The following is an 11,426-nucleotide window of genomic DNA, read 5'->3' on the forward strand; positions in this document are numbered from 1 at the left end:
CGTCGGCTAACCTCGAAAACATCCAGGAAATCCAACGCCTCGCTCATCGCATCACCGATCAGGCAGTGGAACAGAATAAACTGCCTAAGCGTGTCAACGCTACTGCTACAGTCACTCCTTCAGCTACTCCCGTTACTCTCAGCGACAACAAGAGGAAATGGGAGGGGGATTCAAGCAGAGCATCAGTTTCAGTTCAGTCCCAGAATCAGCAGCGAAAGACTGACAACTACCAAAGCCCTAACCAGCAGTCGTCAGGTAGCCACAGGCAGGGTGGATATCGCGGAAATCTTCCAAAGTGCAACAACTGCAACAAGCACCACAACGGTCAGTGTAACAAGGGTCGTTGTCAAAGATGCCTCAAGATGGGTCACGAGGCCAAAGACTGTAGAAGCCTTCGTCCTGCGAACCAAAATCAGCAGCAGCCTCACGCTCAGCCTAACCAACAACAGGGCAACAAGGGATGCTACAATTGTGGTGCTGAAGGCCACATCAAGAGACACTGCCCACAGCTCAACAGGAACCAGAACAACAACAACAACAACAACCAGGGCAATGGCAACAACAACAATGGGGGAAACAACAACGGCAACGAGGCAAGGGGCCGTGCATTCGTACTAGGTCGTGGCGACGCAGTGAACGATCCCAACGTTGTTATGGGTAAGTTTCTCCTCGACAATATTTACGTTACTGTTTTGTTTGATTCGGGTGCGGATACAAGCTATATGTCTGTGAAAATGTGTCAACTGCTAAAACGTGCACCAACACTTTTACCCACCAAACATGTAGTAGAGTTAGCTAACGGTAAAAGTCTAGAAGCCACGCACGTAGTTCAGGGTTGTAATCTTATCCTGGCTGGTCAAGCCTTCTCGATTGATCTCATCCCCATAGTTTTGGGTAGCTTCGACGTCGTGATTGGGATGGATTGGTTATCCCAACACCAGGCAGAAATCCTATGCAGCGAGAAGATTATTCGCATTCCTCGTTTTGGTCAGGAACCTCTTGAAGTTCAAGGCGACAAGAGTGGTGCAGTGGTTGGCATCATCTCTTTCTTGAAGGCTCAGAAGTGCTTACGTAAAGGTCACATAGCCATTTTGGCTCTTGTTTCAGACGCGTCAGCAAAGGAAAAGAAATTGGAGGATATTCCAATTGTACGTGACTTCCCTCAGGTGTTTCCTGAAGATTTACCTGGCTTACCGCCTCATCGTCAGGTTGAATTTCAGATCGAGCTCGCTCCAGGAGCAGCACCCATAGCTCGCGCACCATATCGTCTAGCTCCATCAGAATTGGAAGAATTGTCAAAGCAGCTGCAAGAACTCTTGGAAAAGGGTTTCATTCGTCCAAGCTCTTCGCCTTGGGGAGCTCCAGTGCTTTTCGTGAAGAAGAAAGACGGTACGTTCAGGATGTGCATAGACTACAGGGAACTGAACAAGGTGACGGTGAAGAACCGTTATCCTCTTCCACGCATAGACGACTTATTCGACCAGTTGCAAGGGTCGTGTTACTATTCCAAGATCGACCTACGGTCAGGTTATCATCAACTGAGAGTCCGCGAGGAGGACGTCTCTAAGACAGCATTCAGAACTCGCTATGGTCACTACGAGTTCTTGGTTATGCCGTTCGGACTTACGAACGCGCCTGCGGTATTCATGGATCTTATGAACAGGGTGTGTAAACCTTATCTCGACAAGTTCGTCATTGTTTTCATCGACGACATCCTGATTTACTCCAAGAGTCAGGAGGAACACGAACAGCATCTTCGTCTTATTTTGGAACTCCTTCGAAAGGAACAGTTGTACGCCAAGTTTTCAAAATGCGACTTCTGGCTTCGTGAAGTCCACTTCTTAGGCCACGTGGTAAACAAGGATGGGATTCATGTCGATCCATCCAAGGTAGATTCGATCAGGAACTGGCCTGCACCGCGTACACCGACAGAAATACGCCAATTCTTGGGTCTGGCAGGTTATTACAGACGGTTTATTAGAGACTTTTCAAAGATCGCGCAACCACTTACGCTACTGACACAGAAGGGTGTCACCTACCGTTGGGGCAACACGCAGGAAACTGCTTTTCAGTATCTAAAGGATAGGCTCTGCAGCGCACCTATTCTTTCATTGCCAGAAGGCACAGAAGACTTCGTAGTATATTGTGATGCATCCATCCAAGGTCTTGGATGTGTGTTGATGCAACGTGATAAAGTGATAGCCTACGCTTCTCGTCAACTAAAGGTTCATGAACGCAACTACACGACGCACGATTTAGAGCTGGGAGCTGTTGTTTTCGCGCTTAAGATATGGCGACACTACCTGTACGGTACCAGGTGCACGATTTACACCGATCACAAGAGTCTCGAGCATATCCTTAAGCAGAAGGATTTGAACATGCGTCAACGACGATGGGTCGAGTTACTTAACGACTACGAATGCGCCATCAAGTACCATCCGGGCAAAGCCAATGTTGTGGCTGATGCCCTCAGTCGGAAAGACACTTTACCTCGGCGCGTGCGAGCGCTACAGCTTACGATTCAGTCTAGCCTTCCTGCACAGATACGAAATGCTCAGGTAGAAGCATTGAAGCCCGAAAATGTTAAGGCTGAAGCCTTACGCGGCTCACGACAGCAAATGGAACAGAAGGCAGACGGCGCCTACTATGTAACGGGCCGGATTTGGGTCCCACTTTATGGCGGTCTACGCGAACTTGTAATGGACGAAGCACACAAGTCTCGCTATTCGGTACATCCAGGGTCAGATAAAATGTACCACGACATCAGCACTACTTACTGGTGGCCTAGCATGAAGGCCCACATCGCTACGTACGTTGGAAAATGTTTGACCTGTGCGAGAGTCAAGGTTGAATATCAGAAACCAGCTGGTCTACTTCAGCAGCCTAAGATACCGCAATGGAAATGGGAAGAAATTTCCATGGATTTTGTTACAGGCTTACCTAGATCTCAGCGTGGGAACGATACAATATGGGTCATAGTTGATCGACTCACCAAGTCTGCACACTTCCTACCGATTAAGGAAACGGACAAGTTCTCCACTCTCGCAGACGTCTATCTTAAAGAAGTTGTTTCAAGGCACGGAGTGCCCACCTCTATTATTTCGGATCGCGATGCACGATTCACGTCAGAACTTTGGCAAGCAATGCATAAATCTATCGGCTCACGATTAGACATGAGCACGGCTTATCACCCTCAGACGGATGGGCAGTCTGAGCGAACGATCCAAACTCTAGAAGACATGCTTCGGGCATGCGTTATCGATTTCGGCAACGGCTGGGAAAAGCACCTCCCTTTGGTGGAGTTTTCATACAACAACAGTTATCATACCAGCATTCAAGCCGCTCCATTCGAGGCATTGTACGGACGTAAATGCCGGTCACCTCTCTGTTGGGCAGAGGTGGGGGATAGTCAGATTACGGGTCCAGAGATTGTAGTGGACGCCACCGAAAAGATAGCACAGATACGGCAACGCATGGCGGCAGCACGCGACCGTCAGAAAGCCTACGCGGACAAGCGTAGAAAGCCTTTGGAATTTGAGGTCGGAGACCGGGTTTTATTGAAAGTTTCACCCTGGAAGGGTGTGGTACGTTTTGGCAAACGGGGCAAACTGAATCCGCGGTACGTCGGACCATTCGAAATCCTAGAAAAGATTGGCAAGGTAGCCTACAAGTTGAACCTACCATCTGAACTCGGAGCAGTTCACAATGTCTTTCACGTATCGAATTTAAAGAAGTGCCTATCAGATGAAAACCTCATCATTCCTTTTAAGGAACTCACTATCGACGAGCGGCTGCAGTTCGTCGAGGAACCAGTAGAAATCACGGACCGGGATGTGAAGGTCCTCAAACACAAGAGAATCCCTCTTGTTCGAGTTCGTTGGAACTCCAAACGTGGCCCAGAGTACACCTGGGAACGTGAAGACAGGATGACAGAAAAGTACCCCCAGTTATTCGAAACCAATGCAACCACTACTGAGGCTGAAGCTACTACTTCGGAATTTCGGGACGAAATTCCAGATCAACGGGGGGAGGATGTGACACCCCAGGAAAACCAGTGAATGCTATAACTTACCTAGCTTCCTCAGTGAGTGCATACCAAATTTCGGGACGAAATTTCCAATTAGTTGGGGATAATGTGACAACTCGAACTTTAGACCTATCGTTGTGTAATATACGTGAAGTGTTATGATTTTACAAACTTTGGTGCTAATGAATGTTATGATGTTGTGTGCATTATGTGTGTATGTTATGTCTTGCACGAGCCCAAACCACACACACTAAAACCCGAACCACAAGGCTAACCGGTCTCACAAGCCTGTTTGGGCCACACCTTGAATCGGACTCCATTTGGTAACCGAGTTGGGCTCGGCCCACTCCCCACTCGCAAACACAAATCCTTTGGTAAGGGTTTGATTTCTCTCATTGTTACAATTTTCACAACACACACAAACCCTATTGCTCTCTACCTCTCTCTCTCGGCTCGCTTAGGACCCGAAGGCACAAGAACATCCGATCATTCTCTTGTTCGGATCACCCTCCTTTACTCGTAATCGGTTAGTGTTTTGTTTATGTTTTTGTGATAAGTGATTTTATGATTTCATGTTTAGATGAAACCGATTAGAATCTGCATGATTATGAACTAGGGCCGGTTTAGATGATGTTGTTTATGATTGGTCTTCGGATTGATTTCTTGATGATAGATATAATCAGGTTCTGTATGAATGATAATCGGATAGGTTGCATGCTAGTTCGATGATATGTTTATGACCCGGTTTAGATTTGTGTGATAATCCGATCTTTGATTTGATGCTGTTATGATCATGCTAGATGGTGATGATTTGAAGATATTATGAATATGATTGAATGTTGAATAATCATTGTTTGATCTGATTTCCGAAACTGCCTAAGTTGTTTGCTAGAATCACGGAAAGATTGTTACAGGAATTATGGAAACCAGTTACACACACGGTTGCGACTCGGAACCACTCATTGCGAGTCGGAACCCCACTCGAGACCACAAACAGCACAAGCCGAGACAACGGTTGCGAGTCCCGTTGCGACTCGTAACCAGACCGTGATGAGTCGAGATCACCAGTTGCGACTCGCAACCTCCTGTTGCGACTCGTAATCTCCGGCTGTGACTCGTAACCGGGCCATGATGAACCGAAACCACCGGTTGCGACTCGAGATCGCTGGTTGCGACTCGAGACCTTCTTTGCACGTACACTGTTTTGGGCCTACATTGTCACGGGCCCAATCTTATAACTGTTATGCTAATTGGACTGCTTATGCTAATTGGGCCGGATACTTGGCTAATTGTTTACTGTTATACCGAGCTGTTATTGAAATACGTGTACTTTGCCATGATTCATACGTGTTAGTAACCTACGTGCTATATACGAACCTAACTTGCATAATAACCATGATAGGACGTGGTTGAATCCTTTACTTGTATACTTGAGCATTTTATTGTCTGCCGAGCAAACCCAGGTGAGTTCACACTCCTACTAAGGCATGGGATTCCCGGGTAGTGGGAATGGGTTAAAGGTTACACTTGACTAAGAACGAACATATGCTTTTCCTAGACTATCACCTACCATGGTCCTCGGATGTCAGGACGGTTCCGTAGGTTAGGATAACACCTACGTGGTCATATGCCAATCACTGCCTCGGATGTCAGGCACGCACGTAAAACCTACGTGTACGCATTACTTACTTCTATCCTCGGTACAAAGGATACGTACGTGAAACCCACGTACACCCCCGCTTCTCCTATCCTCGGTTGTGAAGGATACGTACGTAAGACCTACGTACACCCCATACGCGCTACTGTTCTCGGAAGAAGAACAGGGATGATACGAGTAGTTGATACGAATAGTCTAGTGGTCACATAACATGGGAAGCCCCCTCCTATATAACTTACTATCGGCCCAGTAGAGCCACCCTTTACTTACTGTTACGCACTTACTTACTGTGAACTCGCTCAACTAGTTTGTTGATCATTCTGTTACATGCCTTGCAGATCGTTAGGTACATGGAGCTTGCACAAGGAGGAGCCGGTCGTTGTGGTCAAGGATCGTATTACTTTGATTAGACACTTATGACATTTCAGTATTTTCACTTGGGTTTACAATAATGCTTCCGCTACTTAAACAATGCTTGGTTTTGGAAACATCAATCATGTCATGATAAACTACTTTATTGACTTTTATTATTATTAAATGCTATGTTCGATATGGTTGATGGTTTGATCCTGGTCACGTCACGCTCCCAAGCGGTGGTACTCCGCGTGTGGATTTTGGGGGTGTGACACCTTCGGCCACTTCCGGCCCAGGGGTGGGGTTCGCAACACCCAAATAGATCTATCACTCATGTCCCGCGGTCCTTATACAAGGATTAATGGTCTTAAGTGTGTGCCTACCTATACAGATGATCTAACAGTTCATTCCTTAGCTAACCATACCATTTGTAAACATTTGTAACATGTATTTCACCCCCGACGTTATAAAACTGAAAACAGTTAAAAGAAAAGGGGGACATGAACTCACTGGGTTGTCTCGTTTTTTGTACGCAGACCAACCCAGTCCCGTTATTGTAATTAGGAAATTCCCGTCTCTAGTCATGAAAATCATGTACTTTTCGTAAATACGCGTGTGTTTTGTAAAACTGGTATGTTTAGTCCAAATCGTTCGTAAACCATTTAAGTTCCTTGAAATCCATTCGCAACACGGTTTAGAGATGAGTTTTCGTTTATCAAAAAAATGTTTACTTTTGCAAAACTTGCATGTCTTTCCACCCCCGAAAACATTTATAAGAATGTAAAACCGTAAAAAGTGGGGGTTATGAAATCACCTGGATTGCCTTGTGCAAAGCTAGCTAAATACGCCTTTGTGTTGTCGTTTCTAGGGGTGCAAACGAGCCGAGCCGAGCCCGATAATATAAATAAAAACAATATAAATAATAGACTTTTTAGGCTAGCTAAATACGACTTCGGCTTGTTTATTATCTATTAATTAGTATATTAAATAAAAATAATATAAATAATAGACTTTTCGGCTTGCGAGCTCGATAAGTAAAGCTCGGGCTCGGGCTCGTTTACTAAATAAACTTATTTTTAGGTTCGAGGTCGGCTTGTAAACAAGTTTAAATAAGCTCGGCTCTACTCGGCTCGTTTACACTAAGGCTCGATATGGCTTGACGAGCCTAACGAGCTTCATATGTGAGGCTCGAGCTCGGGCTCGATAAACAAACGAGCTTTGTTTTGAGGCTCAAGCTCGGCTCGTGCTCGATAAGGCTTGACTCGTTTCGAGCTTTTTCTCGAGCCGATCTCGAGAAGCTCGCGAGCCGCTCGGCTCGTTTGTACCCCTAGTTGTTTCCAAGACGTGACTCGCTAGCGTGTATTATACAATATCCGTAACACGGAATATCTTATAAGTTTCTAAATAAACGCAGTAACTAAACTACGTGTCACCGAGCTCTACCGAATCGTTAATCGAACGATTCGACGGTAAGTTGTTAACTTAACAAAATGATTAAGTTATACTTTTTAAGTTTCGTGTAATGCCGTTAATAGTTACTAAGTTTTGGAAGTACTTAGTTTTCGAGAAATTTAAAATATATAAATATTTACATAAAAATATATAAATATATCGATAAGATCGCTTTGTTGTCTCGAGAAGTCGTATGTGTATGTAAGAATATTCTTAAGAAATTAATATATTGTAGACTAGTATGATGTATTGCGTCTTGTAGATGTTTGTCAAAGTATACGTTTATGACGTTTAGGCGTTTGTAATAAACATAAAAAGTTATTTTATTTTATAGAATTTCGAATCGTGGTCGTTTAAAATAAATATAGTTGTTATATTTATTTTATAAAAGAATCGTTGATCTTTTAGCGTTTGAAAATAGATAACACCGGTATGTTTACTTTATAACGTTTTCGAGTCGTGATGTCTGAAATAAATACAATATAATAGTTATATTTATTTTATAAAAGGTTTTTCGAGCTTTCAGTGTTTAAACTAAACATAGAAAGAAATGTCCGACTTTTTGATGTTCAAAGTAAGTATATAAACTATACTTGTTTTAATATAAGGATCCGAATCGTTGGACGTTTGAAATATATAGTTACTTATACTTGTTTTATAAAACTATCAAATTTTGTTATCTTGAAAAATGGCTTTTGTCGAAAGGTTATGCAAGTGTTTTGTAAGTTATATTATATCGCCGAAAATAATATACGTTGTATTCGTTTTTATAAAAAAAGTACTTGTCTTTGATTGTTTTTGGTTTCATAACAAAGACAGGTTTCGTTTTTACGGGTTTTCTCGAAAAACGGGCAGAGTTTCCTCTGTTTTTGGACGCCCCCGACAACACATGTTGTCGTTATTTTTTTCAAAATTCAACAATTTATCAAACAATATAAACAATATTTATATAAGAATTTGTCGAATAAGTTGAAATATAAACTAGTATTAGATCGGTTCGAGCTCATTTTTTTACGTAACATGTAAAACTATGAAATAACGAAATAAACCGTGTCGTTAATCTTTACCATCTCTCGTGTCGAAACGCCGAAAAAGGTTGACTGAGTTGACCGAGTCGACTGAGTTGACCAGGTTCGACCGAATTGACTCGGTTGACCGAGTTGACTCGGTCCTAGAACTCCGCACCGAACCGATCTGCGGTTGACTGCCTTTGACCGAGACCCGAACCTGTCGTTGACCGCGTTTGACTTTCTGACCCGCACCCAAATCTGAGTTTTCTTTGACCAGCTTAACTGAACCCGAACGAGATAAAACCCGAACCGTCTGACCTGTGCCGTAAAACTTGAACCAAAACATAACCTGCTTGAAAAACCCGAACCAAACATGTCCACCTCTACCGTCGTTCGCCGTGCTCCGACGGTCGGAGTTTGTCTCCGCCGTCAAGATCACCATCATCATCATCATTGGAAAAACCACGAATTCGGGTTATAATTTGTAAAATAAATAAAAAAGAATAAACACTCGAGTACTGGAAAGACAACCTACCAGTTATTTCGAAGGTGAGTCGTCGGAATGAAAACGAGGTGCTGGAAAACATTCCACCGCTGTGAGTGGCGGAGGCGCCGCCTGTCATCGCCGGTGCATCAGCGGCTCTGTTAACTTTGGCCGGCTGTGATATTCGTCGGAACTGAGAGAGGGACGAGAGGGTGAGGGGTTTGTCGGGTATCTCGTCGCCGGCAGTCGGACCAACAGGAGAGGGTGAGAGATAGAGTGGGGTGGAGGTATTTGGGGGTGTGTCGTCAGTAAACCGGCGCTGGTGGGGAACCAATCACCGGTCAGAACATCGAGGGAGAGAAAGGGAGGGTTGAAGGGGTTGGAGATGACGTGGGGGGGAGTACGCGCCATCATGCACCAAAAAGGGGTCGCCAGAGCACCACCGCGGCTCTGCCGTGCACCGGCTGGCTCCGCCGGTTTGTGTGTCGCCGGAATCCGGTTCTCAAGAGAGAGAGCAGAGAGAGTTTAAGGGCTAGAGAGAGAAGGGGATGCGATAAATGAGGGGTTTTGAGTTAATTTTTCTATTTATCGGTGGATTTTGTGGGCTTGGGCCCAAGGCCCACAAGTCCGTTTCTAGTATTTTTAGTGGCCCAGTCGCATTCACGAGGTCCATTTACGAACCTGGCTCCACGGAACGCCCTAAAATAAAATTTCGGATTTAAAGGTATATGAAATAGTGCCGGTAGTCGTTGTTGTCGTGTTTAACCGTCGGTTGCGTAAAAAGCACGCAATTTGCGTAGTTGGTGTAACACCCACCCCGTAACCCGGGTGATTGTGCACAATTGATACACTTACAGCGGAAACAAACTAAACTTTCATTAAAACTTATAATAGTCTGAGTACAACACTTTATTTATTTACAAACTTTTGGCAACTAAGAACTCCTTGATTTTCTAAAACTCCACAACTGTCAAGTAGCTCCTATAGCTTTCCTCATGACTCACCTGTGATAAGTATACTCAAAACGACGTCAGATATATACTGGTGAGCTCATACTATACAATTTTTATAAAGACAGACCACAGTTTACATTATATGCATACACAATATGGGCATGTGACCACATTATAGTCAGGTTGGGCCTCATTGAACCTTATAGGTCACATTTGACTTGTCACAAACCACCGTACAAGAGACATACTGGTCCTCCAGCTGTGTCCCCCTACGGCCGTCACATAGGTATGAGTGTGTGTCGTTGGACCTTATAAGCACGAAGTGCCTGTGGGTACAACACCTTATTACCCTTCCCAGAGTGACACACCTCATTAAGCATAATAGGATCCCATATACCCCTACTGACACATGCATACTGCAGCATTCTCATTATTACCAGTTATGGACGAGTATACTATGACAGTTTAAAAGACAAGTATGATGACTCACCTGATTAGCAATTGCTTAACATCCGCTAGTAATACTGGGTTATGTCTCAAGGTCCTGACACAATTACATAATCCTAGGTTAGGTAATGGTACACCTAACTAGTCATTATCATGGTTGGATATTGGTTAGCACTGCCTTGTTTAAGCATGGGTGATCAGTCCATGCCTAACTAAGGCTAGGCTACCGAATACCCGCCCCTGACAATAACCCTAGTACCTAAAAATAATACTAACACTACTACTACTAATATATTATTACTAATAATAAAACTAATATTAACTACTAAAAATAAATAATAAATAACTAAACATAAACTTAAACGAGAGTATACATCAAAACTATCTACGGCACGTTGATGTAGAGTTTCCCTACTCCTGCTCCTACTCGCGCTCCAAAAACGACTATTAACAACACCCAACTGGGTATCGTATACTCGGGATTCTCAATACTAGAGCGTTCCCGTTAAAATTTTGGTGTATCTAAACAACTACCAAGACTCTTATTTAAAGGAAGCAAGCAGGCACCTCAAATGACTTCTGAGGCGATGTGGGATAAGTGACGTGCCTACCTGCCTGCTTGACCTGCTAGCTTGCTTGCTTATATATATTAATTCAGCTGCTTAACTCGTTTTTCTTGTATAACTTTTAAAATATGACGTTTTATAAAACGACGAATATGTCATTAGAACGAGCATATTTTTATCTACGTTTTAACCTAAGTTTCATTAAAAACGGAGTAAGGTAAATAAAATAATATATTTAATTATTAATATTAACGGTATCCTATATTAGCCAAGGTTTGTCAAGATATTTCACCTTTCACACAATTATCTTACTCGTTTAACAATATATGAAATATAAATTACATATTTCACACGTTTATAACCAGCATATTAAGATTCGGGGTATTACATCCTTCCCTCCTTACAAAAATTTCGTCCTCGAAATTTGTCATTACTTAATAAGATGAGGGTACTTATTTTTCATTTTGTTTTCTAGT

Source organism: Helianthus annuus, chromosome 10 (assembly GCF_002127325.2).
Source record: "Helianthus annuus cultivar XRQ/B chromosome 10, HanXRQr2.0-SUNRISE, whole genome shotgun sequence".
Classification (NCBI taxonomy): Eukaryota; Viridiplantae; Streptophyta; class Magnoliopsida; order Asterales; family Asteraceae; genus Helianthus; species Helianthus annuus.